Raw genomic sequence first — 16,993 nt, 5'->3', positions numbered from 1 at the left:
AGTAAATGGCAGTCACTCTTTGTGCTGTAGAACTTGAAATCAGTGTTAGTAGCATAATTACCTTTGGTGCAGAAGGATGTGGATTCTACTTCCACTCCATGCAGATGGAGTGCTGATATTGGAGCGCCCTTTTGAATGCCAATTATCTGGTGTGTTTTAAGTGGAGATATCGGTGCTACACTCCTGAATGTGTCATCCTATGTATGAGATACCTAGTAACTATGAACTTGTTGTCAGTTATTCCCTATTACCAGCTTGCCATTTTTTTTTAATGTAACACATGCAATTGATTCTTCAAGGGTGAATTTGTAGATGAAACATTGAACTGTTAAGTTGTTTGCCGGTAGCAACCTCTTCATTAGTTACAGGTATCTTTAATATCGAATTATTAAGATGACTTTTACTTCTGCAGAGATTGTGCTTATGGAATGATATCGGGGGATTGTAATGAAAGAAGTGCGAGTGGCCTTTTATGGTTGAAATTTTTTGAAATGGGTGGATTTGACATTATTGTTCATACATTTTCGTTTCATTGATAATTAAAAGACTGTTTAAAACTTCAAATTTAAAACACATTCTAACAAGTGGTGTTGTATTGTCAAGTTAATACAATCAGAAAGGTGAATCAAAGAACACATCCATGTATGCATGGCCCTAAAAATGTTTGCAAGGAGTCTATGGTTTGAAAACAGCCCAAAGGTAAACTTAATCCTGCACTGGCCAGGTAAGTTTTCTAGGAATGAGGGTTTTCATGACATTTCAATAAATGTGACTTTCAAGGGCAGAAAAGTTTACTGTTCATTCTAAGTCTGTTTTCATTTTGAGACTATATTGTTTGTTACGCAAATGGCTATCCATGTTTGTGCTATTTTATTTCAATATCTGTAATCATTGTAGAGGTAAATATGAAAATAGTATGCACACTGACTGGTTACATCAGTGTTTGTGATACTTAGGGAGATATAGCCAAGTAAAGGAACACTGGAATGGGTAGGGATGGGACTTCTGCTGAGGGGGTGGGGGTTGCTGCAAAAGGGGCTGCTGTGGGAGGGTCCGATCTGTTACCCTGCCTGGGACACAATTTCACCATGATCCAGCTCTGGCATTTTGCACTGTTATTTACTATAAACCATCTGAAAGTGGAATGAAACAACAAAGTGTCAGGTGTAAAAAATAAGCACTTTTGTTCTGTGTTTGGTAGTAAAGGAATGAAAGCCTTTATTATTTTATAACTGACACTTCATTGTTTCATTCCAGCTTCTGAAATGTTATGGTGTTCACTGTTATTTATGTTAATTAATAATGGTCATTTTGCTGAACATGCTAGTGCAGTTCTGTGGATTTTGGAGCTCTACAGAAGTGGCAGCAGCCCACCCAGGTTCATTCTGAGCAGTCATTTATGAAATAATAACAGCAATAATAATAATAATAATAATAATAATAATAATAATAATAATAATAATAATAATAATAACAATGATGATGATGGCAATAATAACATACTTCTTTTTTTCAAATGACTTTTTATTAATTTTCCATAATATCAAACCAAAAATCTTAACAAAAAATGTTGATGTTTCAGTTTACACAATATGAGCAGATTATTAAAACTAGACATTTAGATATTTTAATGAAACATACTTTAATTTAGAATAGAGTCTACAGCAGAGAATTACCTTAAAGTTGAGATTATGTTTGTGACTCAATCAGGAGGTAAGATTATAAAGTAACAAATTACCTGCACATAATGGTAATACAATAAGAAATGGTCCTGAAACTAACACCAACACAGAAACACACAAAAAACTAAACTGCTTATACTGTATATGCATACAGTATATACAACAAGTTGTCACATTGATTCATGTTGTTGACTAGAGAATATATTTAAGATCTTTATGTGTCTTTAACATATTTTACCATTCATGATAAAATATCAATTAGGGATTTATAATAGTTTTGGTAGTATGCTAGGTTCTTTTGACTTTTTGTATAAAGTTTCTTAGCCAATATATGTTCTTTGGCCATGTTTTTATACTCTGTCCAAGTAAGCTTGAATCTGTCCAACCAGTTATTAGCTATGTAAGATTTTAATAGGGCGCATAATGCTATTGTGATATGTTTGATGAGACTACTGTTATTGCCCGTAAAAATATGTAATATTGCTGTTTCCCATGACAAAGTAGATTTCACGTAGCCTGTTTTTTTTCTAGCAGGAATCTTCATGAGCACCACAATTTATAAACCTTTTTGCAGCTCCAGAAAATATGAAGAATGTCTGCTTCTTTATTGGGACAAGAAGGACAATATGGTGAATTAGAGGGACTAATCTGTTGAGATGGACAGGTGTATGATATGCATTATTAAAGATCATAATCTGAGTGTAGATTAATTTCTTAAAAGGTGTTAATTTCATGGTGTTTTCAATGACTGATTCCTTTTGGTTACTACTTTTTTCCTCCCAATATTTTGAAAACAGAATTATATTTTGAAATTTAATTTTAGTTATTAATTTGTGTCTGAGAGCATTTTTTTCTTGTATAAAAGCATCTTTTGAATTTTTGTGCTAATTTGATATCTTGCTCATTCACTGTGATATATGTAGTTAGTTTGTTAACTAAGTATAAGATTTGTTTAATTTTTAAGTTGTATTTTAATAGGGTCTTGATATTATCCATTGATAGGTTTTGTGATTGGTAAAAATCCCATACCGTATGATTCTTTATTAATAGATAATTTTGTAAGTTTAACATGGAGTTGGCTAGTTTTATATCAGGGTTGTTGTTTATTGGTTGTAGAAGAATGATAGTGTCTTTTAGTTTTAGTGATGTTAACAATTTCTTGAGTATTTCACTTTTATTTATTAAAACTGGGTGAATTTTTAATGTCTTGAGAGTTTCTTGGTTTAAGAACGGAATAGTTCTAGGGTTAACCTTAGATGATATTATATTTTGGTGAAATAATTTAATCCATAGTGAGTTCAAGTCTTTTTCCAATGGGTCATAATTTGTTATTTGGATAATATGACTGGAACTAATGATTTCATGGTACAGTTGGAAGTCCGGGAGGCCTAGACCTCCTCTTTCTTTGGGAAGCATTAGTTTATAGTAGCTGATTCTAGTGCTTTTTGGATACCAAATGAATTTTGCTAGTCAAATTTTTATGATAATAAAATAATTCTTAATGCAGTCAAGAAACTGAAATAGCTTTGACTCTGCTGCTAGTGTGTTTTCAGAAGTTAATACAGTTTCTTCCTTGCTTTAAGTCTTTTTTTTCTCCTTTTTTTCATTACTACAAGTTGGCCACAATTTTCAGATTTTGAAAGTCGCGCAAGAAACATTAAAGAACAATATAAAATACTGTGTGATTTTTATTCTGCTTATAAAAATGTTATTAAAGCTTCTTTATTTATTTATTTACTTATTTATTTATTTGTCTTTTGTTGACTGAGTTAGTCCAAATAGGTCAAGTGACCCATTTTCAGTGGGAAACATTTTTATAAGCAGAATAAAAATCACACAGTATTTTATATTGTTCTTTAATGTTTCTTGCGCGACTTTCAAAATCTGAAAATTGTGGCCAAAAAAAAAAAAAATCTCTTGTTTTCCCACCTTACTGAACTAGAGTAGTCCAGTTTCAGAGTTGCTGATCCCTGGGCTTTGTTTTTAGTTCCTGTTACTGATCCATTGCCTTATTAGGAAGGAGGGAAGTTTCTTTGCTTACCAGTGGGAGTGGGAGGCACTGAGCAGCCTTTTTGTCCGAATTGGTGAAGTTTCAGCCAGAAACTAGTAGTCTATTGGTCATTTTGGGCCAATTCCTAGCTCCTTTCAGCCCCCTGTTATAAAACACACTAAACACGTGTTTTCCAGCTTGTACCAACTCTGCACAGATCCCCGTGGTGGCCTGCAGAGTGATCCAAGCAGCAGAGAGCTGAAAGAGTGACTTTCTACCAGATATAAGTATTTTTTGTGGCTTTCCCACTGTTATTAAGCTAGCGACTGCATTTCGCCTGTTTTACTGCTACTTTAAGTGATTTCTGCATTTTACACTGTTTATTGCACTTTAAGTTACTAATTGTTGCAAATTGTTTCTGTAGGCTACACACTAAAGTCGCTAGCCGATTTACAGCATTTATAGCATTTACTGTCTGTTTTTTCCTTATCTCTGTAATAAAACAAAAACTCTTGTTTTCCCACTTTACTGAACTAGAGTAGTCCAGTTTCAGAGTTGCTGATCCCTGGGCTTTGTTTTTAGTTCCTGTTACTGATCCATTGCCTTATTAGGAAGGAGGAAGTTTCTTTGCTTACCAGTGGGAGTGGGAAGCACTGAGCGGCCTTTTTGTCCAATTTGGTGAAGTTTCAGCCAGAAACTAGTAGTCCATTGGTCGTTTTGGGCCAATTCCTAGCTCCCTTCAGCCCCTGCTATAAAACACGCTAAACTGTACTGCTGATCTAACCAGCATATCCTGTAACTGAAAAGTTCATCTCTACTTGATTCCCAAGTAGACTATTCTCTATCTGTAAAGACTAGCACTTACTCCTACAGTACTTGCACCTTGATAAAGCACTCTTATTATAGATAGTACCCCACCAGCCTAAAACCCACTTCCCCCGGAGTCCTTTGAAAGTTCTTTATCTACTACTTCTAGTATGTCGAGGGATCAGTTGCTAGTGTCCTCTCCAGCTCAACTGGTGAACCTGGGAATATTGAGGCAATGTTACAATTACCTCATGTACACAGACAATCCTCTCCTTCTCCCACAAAACACAAATACATGCGAGAGATGCAACTATATGGCCAAACTGGAGGCTGAGCTCTCTCAACATAGGACTGGCAAGACCAGACAGGAGGAGAAGGCAACCACACACAATACATACCCAGTCACACATGGTACCATCACAACTTCAAATCATACACATACTCACACAAAGACATACTCGGAGGCTCTGATCAAAAATTTACCAAAACAGCAGAGGCCACCAAAGCAGACACCCAAACAACTACCACCTTACGACCCAACACATGCAACACATAGACCACACAGTCAGAGTGTCAAACAGTCACAGCCCTTAAGGCCAAACAAAATGCCAGACACACTTGTCATTGGTGATTCCATAGTCAGACACACTGACGTCCCGCTCACCAGACTGAGTAAGGAGAAGGTCACAGTAAGCTGCCTGTCGGGCGCTAGAATCCGCCACATAATGCAAGCACTCAGGTCTCTCAACAGCAGGTACAAGTATGACTCAGTCATTGTCCACACTGGTGTCAACGACCTGAGATGTACCTCCTTGGACTACATGAAAAGGGACGTCAAGGAGCTCTCTGATTATGTAGCCCAGGCAGGTATGACCCTGACCTTGAGCAGTATCCTACCTTCACCTAGAATGATGCCACAATACAGTGATAAGATGATCAGCTTTAATAATTGGCTTAAATTCTGGTGTCATTCAAAGGGGATCCAATGTCTGTCTGCCTGGGATGACATGCTGGACAAGCCACGCTGCTTCGCAAGGGACGGCTTGCACCTGTCACCCCTGGGCTTCCGGATATTGGCAAAGGCTCTTGCCACCCCCATAGTGCCTTTTTTAGGCAAGGCTCAAATTCTAAACCTACCACCCTAGAACAACAAAAAGGAAAACAACTAAGGGTAATGCTGCTCAATGCCAGAAGTCTCAATCTCAAGATGCACGCACTCGAGGCCCTTCTCAAAATGGAGAACATCGATGTCTGTGCTGTGACAGAAACCTGGTTCAAGGCTCCTGAGAGCACCCCAGCACTAACAGGTTTCACCTCATATCATACGTTCCGGCCCCAAAATCCGGACAACACCAAGAAAGGAGGGGGGGTGTCCATATTCATAAAGGACACCCACACCTCAAGGTTGGTGGCAACGCACAATGCATCGGAGACCATCCAGGTGCAATTAACCATAGGCAAGACTGCTCTGAAATTTGTAGCATGTTACAGGCCACCCTCTCAAACTCAGGAACCTCACATGGCCTTCCTGAAAACATTGGAGGGGATAAATGTATCTCCAAACATCATCATACTAGGTGACTTCAACTACCCTAATATAGACTGGGAACACTACTCAAGCCCGAACACTCTAACCCAAAGATTCCTGGAGTTCATAAACTCAAATGCCATGGAACAACTAGTCACCATCCCCACAAGAGGTGAAAACATACTTGATCTCATCATCACGAACATGGGATCAAAATGTTCAACACCGGAAGTATACCCCTCACTGGTGAGATCAGATCATAAACTAATCTCGCTGGAGGTCCTCATCCCGCCCCACCTGAAACAAAAAAGACCACAGTGAAAAACTTCTCAAAAGCCGATTTCACACTTCTAAAAACTAGTGTGGTCTCCTTTAAGGCCCCTGAGCCAGTGGTAAACATTACTCAAACCGCTGAATCACTTACAAATGCCTTCTACCAGCACCTACAGGACTGCATGGATCAGGCAATCCCAAACAAAACTAAGACTCTCTGTACCAAAGGCAAGCATCCAGTCTGGTGGACCCCAGCCATAAACAAGCTCTACAACAAAAGGAGGAAGCTACTACAAGATAGAGCAAAATCCTTGAAAGGTAAGACACCTTTGATCATTATAAGTAAAAAACTAAGAGCTCTCATAACATCATCAAAAGCAAATTTTGAGAGAAAAATCGCCAAGGACTCTAAAGACAATCATAGGGCCTTCTTTAGCTATGTTAGAAACCTAGGAGGAAACTCCCAGATATGCTCAAAATTAGTTCAAAATGATGTGAAAATTACTGAACCTACACACATTGCTAACATACTGGCTGACAGGTTCAGTGCAAACTTCTCTCCTCCCCAAAAGGGGAGATATCTATTCCAGAGGATTGTAGCCCCCCAAACATCTCCAATGCCCAGGTGAGAACTGCCCTCACTAAGGCAAAAAACACAGCATCCATGGGACCGGATGGTGTCCCCGGCTGTGTGCTTCATGAACTCAACAAGGAATTAAACCCACAGTTAGGACAGCTGTTTAATCTTAGCCTCACCTCAGGATACGTACCCAAGGAGTGGCGCGCGGCGACTGTGGTCCCACTTCATAAGGGCGGTGCCTCCACAGACCCTGGAAATTACCGCCCCATTAGCTTGACAAGCCTTATCTGCAAAGCCATGGAGAGGATCATAATGGAACTCATAAATAAAGACATAGGGAACTTGCAGACTTTGGATCCAACCCAGTTTGGCTTTGTCAAAGGCAGATCCTGCCTCTTAAACTTGGTTGACTTTTTCGAGACAGTCACCAAGGCCATTGATGAGGGAAAGGCAGTCCATACAGCCTACATCGACCTGGCAAAGGCCTTCGACACAATACCCCACTCAGGTATCATCGAAAAACTCATCAGCTTGAATGTAAACCCATACATCACAAGATGGGTTGCAAACTGGCTAAGCAACAGAACCCACAGGGTCAGAGTTGCTGGAGCCATGTCAGACTCAAAGCCTGTCACAAGTGGTGTCCCACAGGGCTCAGTCCTGGGTCCACTCTTGTTCGGCATCTACTTTTCTGAAGTACAAGCAAACACAGGAGGGTTATGGCTGACAAAGTTTGCAGATGACTGCAAACTGGGCCATAGTCGAAAACACATCTGACACAGATATCCTCCAGAAGGGCCTCACAGAAACGGATAACTGGTGCCAGAGCCATGGCCTGAAGTTAAACGCCAAAAATGCATAGTCATACCCTTCGGGAAAAACAAGGTTACCCCTAGCTACCATATAGGTGACAATCCACTGAGCACAGAAAAAGTCATCAGGGATCTGGGGACCCAAGTTGACAGTAGTCTTTCGTTTGACACTCATGTTGCTAAAGTAGTTAGGAAAACCTTCTATATCGCCCACCTGATCATGAAGGGATTCACATCTAGATCAAGGGAGGTCATCGTCCCCTGTACTCATCACTCATTAGACCTATGATTGAGTACAATGCCCGTTCGAATGTATCTGACCAGACACCTGATGCAGCTTGAAAGGCCCCAAAAGTTCCTCACCAAAAGGATAAAGGGTCTCAAAATATGTCTTATGCTGCCCGACTGAAAGAACTCCAGCTTTATTCAGTCTCATACCGCTTGCTCAGAGGTGACCTGTGCCTGACATATAAGGCCATGTCAAACCCAGATTTGATGAATATGCTTCACCTCAAAAAATCTAGATCCCTCAGAACCACAAGGGCGGGAGACTTAAACCTTGACACGGTTATAAATAGAACGTGCTGGAGGGACAGATTCATCACCCAGAGACTCCCTATGCTGTGGAACAAAATCCCGGTACATGTGAGGCAGAGCACCTCGCTGGCCTTGTTCAAGAGGAATATTGACCAATGGATGGGAGATCGCAGATATACCCCAGGGATTACTTCAGTGTCACTGCTTGACAGAGGCACAGAAAAATGATAGGCATAGTTTTTATTCAAACTAAAGGGGTGGCGAAAGCCACATAACTATGGGCTAGGCTTATAAATGCCCTTGGGCAGATAGCCTAGTATGAACCTATGAACCTATGAACCTATGAGACCCGAGGAGAAAAGCTCCACACAGAACAAAACAAGAATACAATATATGAACAATACAAGAAATATAATCATGCTGAAATGACAGATCAACAGACAATATACAAAAGAGTAAAAATAAAATGGTGAAAAAAAACTTCAGAATATAACAGAGTATAAAAGTTTTTTACAAAAGTTAAAAAATTATCAGTGTTTTCATATTAACATAACAAACCAGAGAAGCATATGTTTTGAACTTATAAGATAGGACAGGAGAATAAAAAAAGTATTATTGAGTTAGAAATGGACAGGAGAATAAAAAAGTATTATTGAGTTAGAAATGGAGAGACAGAGAAAGCATAAATGAGAGTTAAGTTTAAGGAAGTAAGAGAAAAGTGGAAGAAAAGCAGGAAAGTTAATCTGTTTTGGAAATAGAGTGTAAATTAAAGCATATAACTGTTAAGTAGAGTGAAGAAAGGTTGTACATTATTCAAAATATTTTATTAAGGAAAGCAGAGTAAGATGAAGGGAGACTAAGTTGTGAGTCCGGTAGGGTGGTTACAAGAGCAGGAAGGAGTATTAACAAGATACTTTTTTAGCTCTTATTTTGAAGAGTGAAGTATATTTGATAGTACATATGTTACAGGGGAGTTTGTTCCAAATATGGGATATTGAGCATTTATAGAGCCTGACTTTTTAATCCTTCAGTTAGGTTATTTAATATTATTTTTCAAGTTGCCCAGTTTTTGTTGCACATCTGTTTATTTAATTGTACAAATAAAAAAAATACAGCAGGTTGAGCTTGAAAGTGGTAAACAGCTTTTACTCACAGTTCTTATTTAAACTTCTAAACCTCGTAACTCATGGGATAAAGCCAAAAATGTAATGGGTCGGGAAAAAGGTCAAAGTTCCAGAATCAGGGGCAGATTTTTACTATAACATTACTCTTATTTGGTTAATTGCTATAATAACAAGTTTTGCATTAGCATCCATTTTCTGAAGGGCATGAAGTCTGTCATTATTTAAGTTTTGCAATCCTCATGCATTTGTCAGAAAACCACAAATCTTATGAGGAATAGAACAAAATTATGACACAAAATCAGGGACAGTCAAACTTATGCTCTGATCTCTCAATCTCTTTGAGCAAGAATCAGGGAGTAAGAGTGTGAAAGGCAGGCTCAAAATCATGGGCAAATTCTAAGCTTTAATCTGGTCATAAAAGCAAGGGATGAAGGTAAAACAGTTTACACTACATTACCTTAACCTGGCCAAGCCTTTTAATACAGTCCACTACTCAGGTATAACAGGAAAGCTGAATAAATTGGGAATAAATTTTTACATCACTAGATGGACTGCCAACTGGCTTAGGAGATCAAAACAGTGGTGACTAGCTCTAGAAAGAGACCAGTCACCAATGGAGTCCCCCAGGGATCAGTGCTGAGACTTTTCCTGTTTGGCATCTACTTCTTGGAAGTAAAATCAAATACCAAGGGCTTTGGCTGACTAAGTCTGAGATGATTGCAAGGTAGAAGGAGTTATTGAATATCCAAATGACTTGACCATCATGCAGGAAGGTTTGTCCCAAACAGTAATTGGTGCCAGACTCATGAATTGAAAATACGTTATCATATTATGTGGGAAGTTGTCTGCCCAGGGAACTACCAAATTGACAATATCCTTCTGAGAGCTGACCCGTTGTTTGGTGTTTGGGAACTTTTGTGGACAGTGACCTAACTTTCTGCCAACATGTGCCCTGTGTCATAAAATAGTCTTTCTATATTGTAAAGCTTATGAACAAATTGATTGAGACTAGACCTAGAGATGTTATTGTCCCCCTTTATGAAGCCCTCATTAGGTCAATCAATTTGTATAATGCCCACTTTGGAATGTATCTGTCCAGACACATGCAACAACTGGAATGCCCAAAGAGATGCCTTACTAAAAAGATACAAGTCCAAAGCAATAGATCTTGCATGGATCACTTCAAAGCCTTATCATTATACTCAATATCCAACAGAGTGCTAAAAGGTAACCTGTGTCTGGCTTGCAAGGCATCCCCTGACTCAGTACTGATGGACCTACTGATCATCAGCAAGTCAAATGGCATCATAAATATTAAGTCCTGGTATCTAAATGGAATGGTATGGAGAACTGGATATATGTCACATAGGATGCCACTGTTCCAGAACAGACTCTCCATTCAAGTAAAAGAAAGCCCATCCCTGTCCATATTCAAATACAACTTGGATCTAATGATGGATGATAGAAAATGCACCACAGGGCTGCCCCTCATGCCACCAATGGATAGAAGCTGTTCCTAAATGATGCATTCCTTATATGGGTGTCATCAAATTATCCATGGTGTGATCATAGTTTTTCCCACTAGAGCTAATACACAACTATCAGTCATAGGCTGGGTAGGACCAATCAGGAAATGTTAACTCAAACACCAAAAGGGAAACTGACTGAGCGTAAAATGCCCTCCAAGAGAACCTATGTTAAGGTAGTAAATAGTTTTTAAAAATTGCCCTTTTTAGATCACTAACTGCGCCTCTCACCCTCCACCCCCTCTCCCCAGCCTTCAACAGCTTCTGGCACCTCTGAATGTGTCTCCCATCATGACTGAAAAGATGCTTTGGGAACAGATGATGAGACCACAAGAAAAAAAGACTCCAAGACTCAAGAGAGAGAATTAAAAAAAAAAAAAAAGAAATTAAATTTGAAGGGATTTTTGTATGCAATACATAACATAGTTTCCATCTCTGTTCCAATCAATCTGTTGATCTCAACCAGTGTTGAGACAATGAGGTAAGGAGTTTCAAAACAGGTCTTGCTGCAGCACTCTTCTGTCAACTGAAAGTTGCCTAAAGTTGCAGTTACTGCTGAGATTCAGCTTTTCAGAAGTATAATTTGATTGGAACTAACACATTACATTAGAAAGTTTTAAACTAACATAATTTCTTCTGCTGGCGGATAACTTACAACCAAGTGAGTTACAGTCTTAATTCTCTGATTAATTGTTCATCACTTATTTGGAGTTTTTTTTTTTTTTTTTTTTTTTTATAAAACACCCTCAGATAAGATTCACTTCCTTTACTAGTCCCATTGCATGGTGTAGTGGAGCAGATGGATTCTACTCCCTTAGTGACTCCTGTTAAACTTTACAGTTATGTGAATAAATGTACACTGGACCTGAGACTGATGAAGATGTTTTTAAATAAACAATGACTGGGGTTTGTGGCTTAAGGGAGATGGATTGATAATTCATTTAAAAGGATTACAGCATTGGGTTAAATAGCCCTGCAAAAGACAAATTTAGGGGAAAAAGAGCATGCCTCAGTGTTAAGGGACAATTGATCCTGGGGAGTAGCTTGTACTTTTCATGGTGCAAGGTACAGAGGGAGTGATGTTACTGATTTGCTACCAGTGCTATGTGACATAAGAAGGTATCACAGTGGATGTACAATGATGTTATGCTGGAATGGATGACTATATTGGTGCAATGTATAATATAGTATATAAAGTCAAAGTCAAATTTACCAGCTCCCTTGAACTCTACTGAAAGGATTTACAGAAATAATGAGGAATATAATTATCTTTCTTGAAAGCATAGCAGTGTGTATTAAAAGCAGGAATTTATTTTTTAATTTAATTTATTTATCCCTTTGTTGACCAGGTTAGTCGGACTCTTTTCAGGGGAGTCCCAAAGTGGTATTTGCACTACTTGGGGAAATTTGGTCAGGGCATCAGGTACTTCCCCTGCTCTTTCTAATAATTGCCATTGGATCTTTTATACCCACCTGAGACACCACCATTTCAAACAGGTAGGATCTTGGTTTAATGTCTCATTCAAAGGTCGATGCACTCATGAGTGCAGCACCCCTTGTATGCTGCACTGCAGTTTTAGTTAATGATCTACCTGGTGTAGGAATAAAATAGTCTTCTGCACCAAAGGCTACCTACTATAGCACTTACATTGCTGCTATGTTGCTATGAATGTATTCAAGATTTGAAATGGACTTTGGACATGTAATGTACCATGTATAGGATAATATGAGGATACTTATTGTGACAAACTAAAATGCTGCCAGCCCAGCTAGCAGGAATTTTGTAAAGTATATGTCACTTGAAAATATTAATATAATTTATATAAAAATGTGACACTGTCATCACAGCTATTTAGAATTTTGTAAATAATCATATGTCATTTGCGAGTATTAATATGATCCATAGGCTTGTCTTACAAATGTAAGAGAAGTATATGCTATGTGTGTATTAAACTGCTGGTGCAGAAGTATGTGTTAAACTGTATGTTATGTACTGAGCTTCAAGAGTGTAACCACAGTGTACCCTAGTGGAAAAGAACAGAAATGTATATACCTGTCCAAATATATGTTTTAAGAGTAGTAGCTGGGCATACAGAGTTAACTTGCAAACCCTCAAGAAACTAAATTGAAATTGTTTATGATTGTGTTATCTCTCAGTTTTAGCTAGGAGACAGGATGTCTACAGCTAGAGTTTTTTTTCTATTGTCTGGAAACAGAAATAATTACAGGTTTTAAATGTAAAAATGTTTAACTGTTTTATGACTTCCAGTTCTAGGCCATCTTCTGAGAGATAAGTATTTTAGACACAAAGGTATTAAATTTTAAGTTTCTGTTAGTCTGGGAATTGAAGGCAGAGATGGCAAAGAGTGATGTCATCCAGTTGACTCAGCAGTAATGTGCATTATTAATTTAAGATCTATCTCTCAGAGAAGCTGTGTACATTTTATATGTCTCTTTGAACCTGAAAACATCCTCTCATCAGCACCACATTTACCTTGCTCTCTAAGTAAGTCATTTAGGCCATAGTATCTCTTAGATATAGATAGGAATACAATAAAAATTAGTTTAGATGTTTTCTGTATTTATTTGAGACTGTCCTGCAATGTTGTTTTACTATATTTCCTGTGATTCTGAGCTCTGTTGTCACTCTGAGTTGTTGAGTGCTGTAAAGTGCTTTTATTATTAAATATATTTAAACCTTTTAATTGTGGCTGGTTTGTTTAGAGATATTTAAACTCATAGAGTACTTGCATATGTATTTGGTGACACTGTACAGACCACTCCAATAGCCTTAAAGTCTTGGTCACATAATAGTAACATTACACAGTAGAATTGGTCACCCTGTGTAAGGGCCTTATAGTAGCTGATAAGGAATGGTTGGTGGCAGCTGGTACTACCTTATAGTCTAGGCAGAAAGGGACATAGCTAGTAAACCTGTGCCAGCCTTCCCCAGGAGTCTCTGTGTGTTTGCATATAAACCAAATCTCAAAATGTGCGTGTATGTGTGAGTGTGTGTGAGTGTGTATGTGTGTGTCAGCTACTTGGGCAGGGACATGAAGCACTGGTTGGACAGAGAAGTTGCTGGAGGTTTTGGCTTCACCACTCGACTGAGATCTTAACCCTATAGCTGTACCAGTGGAGAGTCTTATTGGGGATCTGGAGAGAGAGAGAGAGAGAAAGGGAGAAACCAGCCCCAGACTGACTGTGATCTCTGTGCGCTCTTAGGGGAAATTGTACTTTACTGTGCATGTACTTGTCATCCTCTCAATGTGCACTTCCCTCACTGGTGCTAGTGGTGAGGATTGTGGTTCTTTGATTACTGGACCAGTGCAGGGGTGTCACATATTAATTGTTTGGCAGTGGTGGGATACCCACATCACATATTAATTGTTTGGCAGTGGTGGGATATCCACATCAAATAATAATTGGTTGATAGTGGTGAGATAGCCACATCACATATTAATTGGCTTGTAGTGGTGCAGATATTGAATTCCTGTAGCCTGTGTACAGTGATCATTGAAGGTGTTTTTGTACTCTAAATCAGCCATGCAGTGAACATTCAGAGTTCATATCACAACTGTTTTATTTCTTTTGTTAGCTTTGTTAGTCAGGGGGAGCAGGCAAGTATATCAGCAGAGGAATATGGCAAGCTGACAAGGAGCCAGTTGGCTGAGATGTGCCAGGCTAAAGGAAAGATGCATGCCAACCTGACTAAAGCAGACATGAATGCAGCTTTAATCATAGCAGCATCAGAGAATAGTACCAGGAGGACAATCAGATTGGCCATGGAAATGTACATTTGTCAGAAAATGGACAGCTCAGCCTTTCCACAGAGGACTTAAAAATCCATCTGGAGTTAGAGACTTGAGTTGGAGGCCAATTATTTGGAAATAGAAGCATCAGAGAGACTGAGGTGTCTAGAAACTGAGGAAAATGAGAAACTGCAACATCTGAAGGCTGTGGAAAATGAGAAACTGTGAGACCTGAACACTGAGGAGAAGGAGAGGCAGAGGCAACAAGGAAAGGAGATGTAGACTCTTCGCCAGAGTCATGGAGGTAATGGGGAAAGGAGTAACCAAACCCAGAAGAAACAAAGGTCAGTAAATTTCTTCCACAATTTACAGAGGAGGATAATTTTGATGGTTTCATTCATATGTTTGAGAGGGTATTTAAACCGTATGATGTTGACCAAGGGCTCTGGGTACGGTTCCTGACCCCCTTACTCCATGGTAAAGCTGTAAATCTTCTTTCCAAACTGTCTGATACTGACTTTTTAAATTAGAATGTTGTAAAGAATTGTTGGTAATCTACAAGTGTAGTACCTTGCACTTAGTTCTGTGCAGCTTTGGGCATGCTGTCATTGATTGGCATGCCAAATGGGCAGGGATATCGAGGAAGACTGACAGGCATGCTAATTTGCATATCAGTTTGTGTAAATAGCTAAATATTCAGGCACTCAATGAACTCCATCCTCTGATAAATTCTTACTTTTTCTCCTTTTTCAGGGGGGCAAGGCCCCCTGCACTCCCCCACCCCCACTGCTTTGCAGGCACCACTCCTTAAAGTTGTTAAAATGTAGCCTTATCATTTTGAGAAATGGTGTAAACTCTGCCCAGTTGACTGACTGAAAGATGATTTACTGCACACATTTTAGTTTTAATGTCCCTGATAAAACATTTAATTTCTGGTACCGAATGAAGTTTTATATCCCTAATACAACATTACATTAATGTCATTTGGGTTGCTATCGGCAGAGATACTGAATATTAATTACATTCCAGTCTGCACACTGTTGAATAATCATACTGTTGCTGACTCCACAGGGCTGGAGGCATGTTTGGGGCAGGTTTTGCTACTGCGCATCTTGCGAGGTACTACACTTGTAGATTACCGAATCATTTGCTAGAATGTTTTAAGTTAACACCTGAAACATAGAGAAAAAAGTTTTGTGAGCATAGACATAAGGCAGATGAAAATGTGTGTGAATATGTTGCTGAACTAAGCACTTATTTTCATAGGTCTGTGAGTGGATGTCAGGTCACCACTTTTGAAGGGCTGGAAGATGTTTTGGTGAGGGAACAAGCCCTTAGAACTTTGCCTGAGGACATGAGAATCTGGTTAGCTGATAGACAATGCCTTACTGTAGATGGGTTGTGGAAGAAGGGAGACCTATACCTAGCAAGCAAGGCATCACTGCACAGGAAAGGGACACCCAGTGCTGCTCGTGGGTCTAAGCGAACCCATGGTGGGCAACCCAGACTGCCCCAACAGACTCCACCAATAGCAGGGGAAGCCACTAGTTCAGGTACATGTCCAGGACCTGGAGTTAAATGTTTTAAATGCAACAAGTGGGGTCATGTAGCATATAGATGTCTATGGAGGCAAGGTGGGGATCAAAAGGTGGGAGAGCCAGTAAGTGGGAATGACAAAATGCCAACAGTAGGTTGTCTTGAGACAACAAGGGTACCAACCTACCACAAGAGGTTATATCCTATTTTAGTGAATGGGAAAGAGGCCATTGCTAAGAGAGACACAGCTTCTGACGTAACCATTGTGAAACCTGCAATGGTTACAGAGGAGCACTACTTTCTTGGGCAGTCTACTCCTGTCAGAGCTTTAGGAGGGACCCCATTCCAAATCCCTTTGTCTAGGGTTCACCTTGACTGGGAAGGTGGAAAAGGAAGACAGCGTGTAGGTGTGTTTGAGGGTATCCCCGCAGATGTCCTGATGGGGAATGATTTTGATAATGCAGTACCATGTATGCATGCAGTTACACGCAGTCAGGCTTGGAGATAAGCATGTGGGTCTGGTAGCCTGGGGAAGACCCAACCAGACAACACACTTGCAGCCAGGACTGGTGCAGTGGTTACTTCAGCGAGGAAGCTACCCTGTAGCAGTGAGATTGAAGATGAGACACAGCTGCTTGTGGGTACTGATGTTCCCTTGGACAGCGTGACTGCAAGGGTAGAGGTGAGTAGTAGTACCCAGGCTGACAGTGAGGCACTGCTGCCAGAGCTGGCAAGGGTTACAAAGAGAGAGTTGAGACAGGTGCAGTTCTCAGACCTTGCATGACAAGGCCTGAGAGACGTAGCTAGTGAGGCACCTGATTTTCAAGGGAAAGGGGAATCTGTGTA

The sequence above is a fragment of the Protopterus annectens genome, chromosome 2.part1 (genome assembly GCF_019279795.1).
Source record: "Protopterus annectens isolate FY-2018-M chromosome 2.part1, PAN1.0, whole genome shotgun sequence".
NCBI classification, from domain to species: domain Eukaryota; kingdom Metazoa; phylum Chordata; order Ceratodontiformes; family Protopteridae; genus Protopterus; species Protopterus annectens.
The sequence above is the reverse complement of the archived record's forward strand: the minus strand, read 5'-3'. Positions refer to the sequence as shown.